The sequence below is a fragment of the Pelodiscus sinensis genome, chromosome 21, assembly GCF_049634645.1.
Source record: "Pelodiscus sinensis isolate JC-2024 chromosome 21, ASM4963464v1, whole genome shotgun sequence".
NCBI lineage: Eukaryota > Metazoa > Chordata > Testudines > Trionychidae > Pelodiscus > Pelodiscus sinensis.
The window spans coordinates 7,511,182-7,522,413 of NC_134731.1; the positions used below are offsets into that span (position 1 = coordinate 7,511,182).

Genomic DNA, 11,232 nt, shown 5'->3' on the forward strand with positions numbered 1-11,232 from the left:
GTTTTTTGGATCCCAAGGATTAGTTGGAATGGATTGAATGGAATGAGTATTTCTCGGAAATATTTTTAATGCAATTATTTAATTAGCTAAACGTTTTTCTCTGTTGCTTTTAATTACTTTGGATTATTTTAATCTGACAGTGTTCCTTTTATTTTCTGAATGTGCTAGATTAACCATATTTTTAAAAAGTAAATTTCCATACCTGTCCATACCTATCTTAGATTATTAAAGCGAAATATTAAAAATCTAATTGTATGTAATCTACTTTTTGCATTTCTTGACCCTTTGGCTCCAGAGGTGGGTACCTTATCCACTGTGCTACTGGAGGAGCCTCCAATCTCTCTACATTCTGGGCCCCTGTTTACTCGTCTGTTTTCCTTTGGACAATGAAAATAGATTTAATAGTTTCTAGGCACTTTCAGGGTCTCACAATTCTAGCACAATATTATGATGGTTGGGTTGCTCCCACAGTTGGGAAGTGTTTGCACTGAAAATCTTTGTTTTAGAATAAATAGGATTTAACATAATTATGCAAAGTTTTCTGTCAATTCAAAGTTTTTATCAGTGTCACAGTGCAGTCAAGCTTAGAACCACATGGCGGCAGTGTTGACTACTAATGTTTTTCCATAGGTGCAAATAGAAGCAATTTATTCCGGAAACCAAAACTCCAAATACTATGTTAGGATTTTCCCTGAGGCCTTTTTTCAGCAAGACTAAAAAGGGGAATAATCCCTCTATTTCTAGAAATGTTGCTGAAGTCAATAGCAAGTTGACTTTATCTATTACCCAAAAAAATCTGCCTTCTGTTTCTTTATTAAAGCTGGCTTTCCACGCCAAAAATAAAATCAGAGCTGCTGAAGTTCAGCTTGTTTGTGTTAATGATTCAGTTTGAAATAAAGGATACAGAGCAGTTTGCTTCCGGTGCAAGTGTTGATGTGACTACCACTTTCCTATGATTGAGAGAGTGCGAAGTACCCATTTCCTTCCCATGGAAGGGGCCATCTTGGAATGATATGTAACAGCCACGAGGGAATTGGGTGGAACCGCTGTCATGAGGTCTCATATTAACGTGTTCATACATTGCTTCTGTATGGAAGGGGGACAGGAGGCAGATGCCTAGGGGCCTGGTGACAGTAATTTAAAAGGGCTCAGGGCTTTGGGCTGCTGCTATTGCAGCAGCCGGAGTCCTGGGCCCTTTAAATTGCTGCCAGTGTCCCATGCCACGCTGCCTGTCTGGCTCTGAGGACTGGTGGGGTGGGCATGGCGTGGTCCAGGCGCTGCTGACGAATCACTGCCCCTTCCATCTGAGGCCCCGCCCCTTCCAGGGCCCCTGGAACTGAGCCTCCTACATTTCCCAGGACCTGGAAAAGACTGTTGCCAGCCCTCCAGATGGGTCTTTGTTCCTTTCTAGAGTCTGATTTGCATAAACAGATGAGTCTGCTACATCTGTCAGCTAGGGAAATTAGGCCAGGTCTATGGTAAAGATCAAATTAAGATCCGCAACTCCAGCTACATCAATTACGTAGCTGGAATCAACGTACCTTAATTCGAGTTTCCCCATCATCCCCACAGTGGGAGGTCGACCGGAGCAAATGCGCCCATCAGATTCCCTTACTCCTAACAGGACGAGCAGCAGCACCGGCTACTGACACAGGTGCTCTCTGAGTTCAATTTAGCAGGTCTTAATTAGACCTGCTAAATCCAACTCCAGAAGATCAATCATGGCAGTGTCAATCTTCCCCTTAGTGAAGACATTGCCAAGTCCTTTAGCTTGAGTAAAACAAACTCATGATACACTGCAAGAGGTTCTAGTTTCAGTCAGGAGTGCCCCCAGAAATCCTTCCCATGATCCATCCATGTAGCACGTGACCCAGAGAGATCCCAGGCATCACTGCCAATCCCTGTCCTCTCTCCAGTCACTGCAGGGCCTTGCCCATCAAATCTGTACTAAGGATGTTAAGAGGCAGCTCATTTGCTAATTGTGTAGTCGATAGAATTTTTATCGACTACACAATTAGTCAATAAGGGAGGAAGGGGGAGCTACCCCTGCTGCAGCTTTGCAGTTCAAAGTAGTAAGAGCTGGGCAGGCAGTCCATCTCTTACTATAGTTAAACTGCAGAGCCACAACAGGGGTAGGTCCCAGACCTGGCAGGGGTGCAGGTGACACCACAGAGATGGTGCTGGGAGGAACCGGTTTTTAAGCCGGTTCTCTCCCTGCCCCCTAGCATCAGCTCCTGCTTCCTTCCCCCTTGCTGCCTCTGAGACAGAGGCAGCGGAGGGGGGGGCAAATGCAAGTAGTCGATTTGACTAATCAACTACTCGCTTAAATCCTTAGTCTGTGTCACGCTCTTCCATCTCACATACACCCTGCAATGGTGGCTCCTGGCCCCATGGGACAAGCTCAGTTTGCTACCCTGGGCTTGTAGTCTGGTGCACAGGAATGTTCAGGTCTGGCCTGTCTGTTGCTCCCCAGATGGAGATGACTCTAGGCAGGGCAAATTTGCCTCAGTGGCAGTGGGACTGACTGAGCCAGGTCACAAGGTTACTTGGTTTGTGGGTTCTTTCAAATGAAAGATCTAGGACATGGGTTCCCAAACTGGGGGGGAGGGGTGAAGAAATTCCAGGGGGGGTGTAAGGTGACCCAGCCCCGGTCAATTCCCCTCTTAAGTATTCCGCTCTTAAGTTTTGCTGCTATTTTTGTTTTTCGGCCTCAGTCAGCTCCTTTCCCTCCCCCCCTCAAGTTTTGCTCCTGCGGGGGGGGGGGGGGACATGAGGCTTTCTCAAAAATCAAAAAGTGCCCCTGCTGCCAGAGAGACACATCCTGCACACAGGTTTTGATCACCTCAGATTCCCCAGTTTAATCTCTACAAGTCTAACTGAAGATTAAAAATGAAACCTGTTGAGGCTATTTTGTAACTTGCCATTGAAATTAAGGGCACTTTAACTAAAAGACACATTAATTCAATAAAAAATGAGTAGTCCTGTAGCACATTAGCAACTAACAAAAATATATATGTAGTATTGTGAGCTTTTGTGTGCAAATCCCTCTTCACTCTGCTCATCTGAAGAAGTGGGTTTTGCCCATGAAAGCTCATGATGTCATATTTATTTTTGTTAGTCTCTAAGATGCCATGAGAGGGGTCACCATGTTAGCCTGTAACTAGAAAAACTTCAACAGCAAATAGTCTAGCAGCACCTTAGAGACTAACAAAACGTGTAGGTGGTATCGTGAGCTTTCCTGGGCACAGCCCTCTTCTTCAGATGAATGGAGTTTGAGGAATTGAGTTTTCAAATAAATAGCACAGAGAAGGGATTGAGGGAGGGGAAGAGGAGAAAAAAGAGGGGAAAGAAAAACTTTGTTTTGAAAGTAACAGACTAACAAGGCTATCCTATCCCCCTGAGACATTAATTCAATGCTGTTTAAAATTCAGTTCCTATTTGTTCTTGAAAGCATCAGGTGTCCTAGCTGCTTGAGGATCACATTTTCATGTGATTGCTTCGGTTTGAGTGTTTTATTTTCTTATCCTCATGTGACATTTCCTCTGAAAATGGAAAAAAAAAAGAAACCAAGCACTTGAGAGAATTATCAGTTCAGGAAACGGTGATGCTTGTTTGTGTTCTAGAGCTGCAAGGGAAATAACTGCTGAGGATACATCATATAATTTGCCTTTAATTAAAGCATTTTTGAAGTCATTTAGTCTGGTAGAAATTCTTGAAATATCTCCCCTTCCCCATGAATTTTTAGTAGTGATAGACCATAGTGATAAAGTCAATCATCCTCCAAGCCAGAGGATTATGTGCTTGATTTATTATACACTAATCTTATAATGAGTGGGATACTTGAAGGAGTAAAGTTTTTTTTCTTCAAGATGGTTAAAACTTCTAATGGTGGAGAGAACATTGATCTCCTCGCATTTGATTTAGGGGATCTAGTAAAGACCCACTACATCAAACACTGATCGTGCCACCAGTAAGCATCTAAGGAAAGTCAATGGGCATGTTTGCTCCTGTCGACTTCTCACTGAGAAGATGGATTACCGTAAGCTGAGTTTGGTGGTGTTTACATCGCTGGAGTTGCATGCATTAAGCCAACCTTCCAGGTCTAGTATAGACCTGACCTGAGCCTCATAGCTTGGCATGGAGCAAACAGAAAACTCAGCCACAGAGCAGCAGTATGGCACCATCTGCTGCACCAATGTGGTATGACAGGCCTGTGGCATCCAGAACTGGTTCCTAGCAAAAAAAACCATGGCGAAACAGCCCCTTTTATAGTCGTTTTTAATTGGAATTCAAGTTTTGTATTGTTATGCTGTAATTAATTGCCATTTGACAAGTGCTTGAAGTTGGGTTTTTTATATTATAGCTATTTTAACTGATAAGTGTTTGCTTTATTTTTGGGGGGTTGTTAATTTGCTTTTTATTTACAATGTTATAGGGGTATACATCATTTTTGGGTGCTTTTATGTTGGCTTTTTTTAGAACATTTGGTTTGGTGCAGCTAGGGGACGTGGAACAAAAACAACACCATCTCCTCCGTAATATCAAACACACTCACCAGCCCAAGATTTCGTTGCCACTAGATGCGGCCATTCTTGAAATTGCGGATGATATTTGGCAGCTGCCGGCATCCGCCCCGCCTACAAATAAGGTGGATAAAAAGTATTTCGTCTCCGCTAAGGGGATGGAATTTCTTTTTACCCATCCACAGCCTAACTCCTTGGTTGTGGATGCAGTACAGCAAAAGGCTAAGATGCCGCAACACAAACCTACTGCCGCAGACAGAGACAGTAAGCATCTCGATTTATTCGGACGTAAAGTTTTCTCGGCAACACTCACTTTATGAATGGCTAATTATTCCGCATTGTTGGCAAATCACAACTTCGACAACTACTCCAAGCTTGTGCCACTGCTTCAACATCTTCCAGAGGCGAAACGGGACATTTTAAAGGCTGTAATACAAGAGGGCTACGCAGCCTCTGGAACGGCCTTACATATTGCCCTGGATACAGCTGACGCTGCAGCGCGCACGACTGCTACATCGGTCATTATGCGCAGAGCATCCTGGCTGCAACAGTCCTCTGCTCCCAAAGACCTCTTCTCGAAGGTCGAGGACCTACCCTTTGACAGGCAGAATCTCTTTTCTGATAAGACTGACCAACTTCTGCACTCGGGGAAGGACTGCAGAACCACTTTTAAAACACTGGGCATGTACACTCCTCCATATCGTAGAAAACGATACACCCCCTACCAAAGGCAGAGCTCCCCCCGCCTACAACAATCTCCTCAGTATAGGCCTCAAGACCAACAAACAGGTAGACAGCGGCAACAGCGGAGACTTCCACCGCCCAAAGCAACTTCCCAGCAGGGTACCAGACAGCAAGTTTGACGCTCGAGGGGTTGAGAACCATTCCCACCATTACCATTCTGAGTGCTACGAAGGCGATATTTCACCACCGTCTGAGGCCGTACCTCCATCGATGGGCTTACATCACCACCGACAAATGGGTCCTTCAGACAATTCGCCTCGGTTACACCATCCCATTCACATCACTACCCCCCCCCCCATTCTCCCCTGCCCTGTCCCTTTTCAGGGACCCATCTCACGAGCTCTTGCTCAGGCAAGAAGTTACCTGTCTACTCGCTGTCGGAGCAATAGAGCCTGTTCCGGACGAGTTCAAGGGCAGAGGTTTTTATTCCCAGTACTTTGTAACGGAAAAGAAATCAGGGGGATGGAGACCGATACTAGATCTTCGCGACCTCAACCGTTTCTTATGAAAACAACGGTTTTGAATGGTTACCTTAGCTACAATCATCCCAGCACTTCAGAACGGGGATTGGTTCACATCCCTCGATCTTCAGGATGCATACTTTCACATTGCGATTCATCCAGCGCACAGACGATTCCTACACTTCCAAATCGGTACAGACCATTTCCAATATAAGGTCCTGCCGTTCGGTCTCTCATCGGTTCCACGGGTTTTCTCCAAGACCCTGGCTGTGGTGACCGCATATCTTCGTCATCTACACATAATGATCTTTCCATACCTCGACGATTGCTTAATCAGAGCCCAATCATTGCAGGAAGCACGCAATGCTACCGAGACAACACACACGCTCTTCCAGGAGCTAGGTCTCATTCTCAATGTTCCAAAGTCATCATTGGAACTGCACCAAACAATACAGGTATAGGCACTCGTCTAGACTCTATGACCGAGCGTGCGCCATTACCAATGGAAAGGTTCTAGACGATGCAGGATTTGATCCAGATCTTGCTCAACAGTCCAACGGTTCCCATACTACGGTGCCTACTGCTTATGGGACACCTGGCTTCCACAACATATGTGGTCAAACACGCAAGGTTACGTTTTCGATGCCTTCAACATTGGATGGCACGAATCTGTCCCCCCAATGTACGCGACATCCACAGGACAATAACGGTTCCCACCCAGGTCAAGAAATCACTAGCTTGGTGGACAAGTCCAGACAATCTATTGTCGGGCGTACCCTTTCATCGCCCTCAGCCGTCGGCGCAGTTGACAACAGATGCGTCACTCATCGGATGGGGCGCACACCTCGGCCCCGAACAAGTACAAGGCCTATGGTCACCAGACGAATCATTGATGCACATCAACTTCCTGGAGCTCAGGGCAGTGTACAGAGCATGTCAACACTTCCTTCCCATCATTCGGGGACAGGTCATACGAGTCCTTACGGACAATATGACAACCGTTTATTATGTAAACAAGCAGGGTGGGGCCAGGTCCCACTCCTTGTGCGCAGAAGCGGTACATCTATGGAACATGTGCAATCGCCACAATGTCTTTTTAGTCGCAGACTATCTCTTGGGCCACCACAATGTGATGGCCAACGCCCTCAGCAGGCATTTTTCTCTCAATCACGAGTGGGAGTTACATCCCACAGTGCTCTCGGCGATATTTCAACGATGGGGATTTCCGCTAGTAGACCTCTTTGCCACTTCTCACAATGCGAAATGTCCTCAGTATTGCTCGAGAGCAGGAATTGGGCGAAATTCAAAAGGCGACGCTTTCCTATACAACTGGGGACGTCACCTACTTTACGCTTTTCCACCCACACCCGATTCCCAGGGTACTGGAGAAAATTATTCGAGAGAGGGCCACAGTAATCCTAATAGCCCCTGCCTGGCCCAGGCAAACATGGTATCCGTACCTCCATCGCATGTCGATACATCCTCCATGTCCTCTACCAATTCAACACGATCTGCTCTCGCAAAATCATCGCTCCCTTCTCCATCCGCAGGTGGACCATCTCGCACTCACGGCATGGTACCTAGTTGGTTCCGACAGTCAGAAATATTATGCTCACAATCTGTCAAGCACATTTTACTAAACAGTAGAAAATTATCTATGCGAACTACTTACCTCTCAAAATGATCACGCTTCTCATCATGGTGTTTCCAAAAGGCTCTGAATCCAGTTTCTACACCTCTGCAGTGTATCCTGGACTACCTTGTACACCTCAAAAATTCGGGCCTTACCTGTGCTTCCATTAGAGTCCATGTCGCTGCTATAGCAGCCTTTCATCAGCCTGTCAACAGATGTTCCGTTTTTTTCCATCCGACAACGAAAAGGTTCTTGAAGGGAATGTCCAACTTGTATCCACATTATACTCAACCGGTGGATCCTTGGGACCTCGAAATGGTCCTGTATACTCTGATGGGCAAACCCTTCAAACCGTTAGCAACATGCAATCAATATGACCTGTCCATGAAGGTCATTTTCTTGCTGGCAATTACTTCTGCGAGGAGAGTGAGTGAGCTAGCTGCACTATCAGTCTCTCCTTCCGATACGGTTTTTACACACCAAGCGGTGATATTGCGAACGCAACCGCGTTTTCATCCCAAAGTGATCTCTCGTTTTCACATCAACGAGCCTATAATTCTTCCTATATTCCATCCCAAACCACATGCTTCACCAGAACATGTGCGCTTGCACACTTTGGACGTCAGACGTGCTCTCGCCTTCTATATTGAGAGAACCAGACCCTTTCGAGTGGCGGACTCGCTATTAATATCAATGGTGGACTGTTCTAAAGGTCGGTCATTGTCCGCTCAATGCATCTCCTCCACTATTGTGCAATGCATAGGAACTTGTTATAAACTGCGAAAGAAACCACTGCCTTCGACCCTGAGGGCCCATTCGACTCGGGTGGTCGCTACGTCCACTGCATTCCTCAAGGGAGTTCCCTTGATAGAGATCTGTAGAGTTGCTACGTGGTCTTCCAACCTAACCTTCGCTACACATTATGCCATCCCTAATCTCTTAATACCTGATTCGGCGGTGGCGGCAGCGGTGTTATCCTCAGCTACGGCATGCTAGCTCCGAACCCTCCTCCATTCGCGAGCTACTGCTATACATTCACCTACAGTGGAGCACCCACAGGACACTGCTCGAAGAAGAAAAAGAAGTTACCTTGTGCAGTAACGATTGTTCTTCGAGATGCGTGTCCCGTGGGTGCTCCACGACCCGCCCTCCTCCCCTCTTCGGAGTTTCTCTACTTTATGTCTTTCAGAGCAAGAGGCAGGAGGAACTGGCGGGAGCCGGACCGTCAACGCTCAAACGGCGCGAAAAGCCACGAGCCGTACTTCGCGCATGCGTGGTCTGGCAGACTACGGCTAGAAAAGATCTCCGATCTGCGGCACCGGGACAAGCCCAACACCTACAGTGGAGCACCCACGGGACACGAATCTCAAAGAACAATCGTTACTGCACAAGGTGAGTAACTTCTTTTTATTAAAAGTCAAGGGAAAAAATACATGGACAGATGATCGCTGGTGTTTTCCCATCATAGTAAAAAGCACTGAAACAACAATCAACATTTTGACCTCCACACAAAAATGACATTTTAGTAGAAGCCAAATTAGTAGAATCTTGTAACATATGCAGCTGCTGGCGCAGATTAGCAAGAGAAGGCAAAATACCACTTTCCTGTTTTTCACATTGATTTAGAGCTGTGTAGAGACTTAAATTCATACAAAAGGAAGGTCACACCTGTTAGCAGCCATGTAAAGGCCTGGTCATAGATAGTCTTCAGAGAATGCCCAGACGTCTGTGTAAGCAGATAACAAAATGGCAACTGACCACAGAGATGAAGTAATTTCACGGGAAATGAGCAAAAAGGGAAAATGCCTTTGGGAGAATAATATTTATCAAGGCAGCAGAATTCAGAATTGTCAGGGTAATACTGGGCTGATCAATGGGATTTAGGCCTCTTCTCATCTAGGTGTCATAATGCTGAAACTCATGCCCGGTACAATACCCATTTCCCAGCCTCTCCGGGCTGACATTTCACCCATTTACACAAGGCAGGCAGGCAGAAGTGCCTCAGCTTAGAGGCAAGAGAGCAAAGAGCGCTGGGTGTGGAGTTGGCAAATCTGAGCAAGCTCCCACTGGTTCCAGGAGGGCGATCTGACTCAGGCTTGGCACAACCCGACTCCCTTATGTTCAACCCAGGCTGCTCCAACCTATGGCCCTGCTGCTTAGGTCATCTCAGCTCCTCTGAGCCCAGCCTAGAGGGGTGCAGAGCCTGACCCGTTATCTCAGGGGGGCTAGATGTAGATTGACCAAGGACAGCCCAAGCGGGACCCATGCGTGCCAGTTCGGGCCTAGTTGGCCCAATGTAAACCAACCTTCTTCTCATCCCTTCTCCCCCCCATGGGCCAGACTCCATGAAGACTGGCTGCTGATGTCAAACCGTTGCTCGTGGTAGGACTTAACCTTTATTGGTTGCTGGTGAGAAGGGGCGGTGCCTGTTGAGGTGCCTGAACTATATATACTGGCAGCCGCAGCCCCTACTCCCCTTTCCTCTGTGGCTGGGTGTGGGAGGTGAGTGTAGCAGAGGACAGGCCCCAATCTGCTTTGGGAGCTGGGAATGGGTCCAGTGAGGAGGATTGGGGTATTCTGGTGGGGGTTAGGGCAAGTCATTTGCTCTGGTGGTGAGGGGGGAGATTGGGGTGGGCCTGAGGTGTCTTGCCCAAGGTGGGAGGTGGCCACCGCGGTGGGGGGGGGGAGGTCCCGACCTTCCAGCGCTGGCTGCCATTATGAGTCTCCTCACACACGTTAGAACTTTTGACGTGGACGAAGTGAAGCCGAGTCTGAGTCACTGGGGCCTGCTTTGCCCAGAGCCTCTTCCCACCCAGCCCTGTCCCTGTGCACTGGGGCTGTGAACCTCATCGGCTCCTGTTCCTCGCAGGCGCCTCAGGAGCTGGCCCGCGCCCTGCTGCAGTCACCGGAGAGCTCCCCCCAGAACCGCTCCAGCGCCCGCTGGCCCATGCTTGTCAACGGGGGAAGAACGTTCAGTAAAACAGCAGCAGAATGGCTGAGCCGGTCTCCTCACTGAGCGGCGCGACGCTGCGTTTGAGCGGGTGCGGTGTCCCTCGGGTGGCTTCGCCCACTAAGCAACAGTGCGAGAGGAAAAGCTTGTTGGTAACTGGGGCTGCTTGGCTAAAACCCGAGTGGCGCTTTTAAGAGTGAGCAAGAGGCTGGTGCTGAGGCAACGCTGAGAGCGCGCTTGAAGACCAAGATTAAACTAACCCACTTGGCCCTGCTGGTTGAAGGAGGGAGCTGAAGAGGGGGGAGGGTGGCTTAATGGAGACGGTATCAGCCTCTGGAGCTTGGGATTGTGGAGTTGGGCCCCACTCATTGCCCCCCCACAGAGATTGGAGCCCCCCCCCATCCAGCTCCTGCACCCTTCCTCATGGCCAGACTACCACTCCTAGCCTGCTGCTGCACCTAGCGGGGCCACCAGCCACTATGTGCCCCAGGTCCAGGGGGGGAAACACGGCTGGTGGCCCCAGGCATGAGGGTTGTCAGTTCTTGGCACTGCCCAGGCGACAGCGCTGTTTCCTCAGAGCCATGCGCCAGAGCTGGAGCCAGGCCACACTCCAGTCCTAGGGAAGCTGGTGGCGGCTGCCCAACAAAGCCCCAAGTGGGCAGCGTCTTGTCCCCGGCCCTAATCCTGGCCCCGCGATCTAGCTACGGTGACCCTGTCCCCTCGGCAAGCCACTGCTGCCCAGCCCTGGCCAGGTGAGGTAATCCGGCCCCAGCGAGCCCCCCACACCACATACTCTACTTCCAGCCCCCTGCCCTGCTTCCTGAACCTCCTGCACCGCAGCCCAAACTCTTGCTCCCCCTCATCCCCAGCCCCCTCCCACACACCCCTGCCCTGAGTCCCTCCTGCACCACTGCCTAGACT

General features: G+C 48.6%; 1 non-coding gene across 1 annotated transcript; it reads left to right on the top strand.

Annotated features, from left to right (window-relative positions):
* Positions 1–10,385: 10,385 nt before the first annotated feature.
* On the top strand, positions 10,386–10,520 carry LOC112543975 (small nucleolar RNA SNORA76). Its single transcript, XR_003087270.2, has one exon. It is a non-coding gene; the product is annotated as a small nucleolar RNA SNORA76 (small nucleolar RNA).
* Positions 10,521–11,232: the final 712 nt, after the last annotated feature.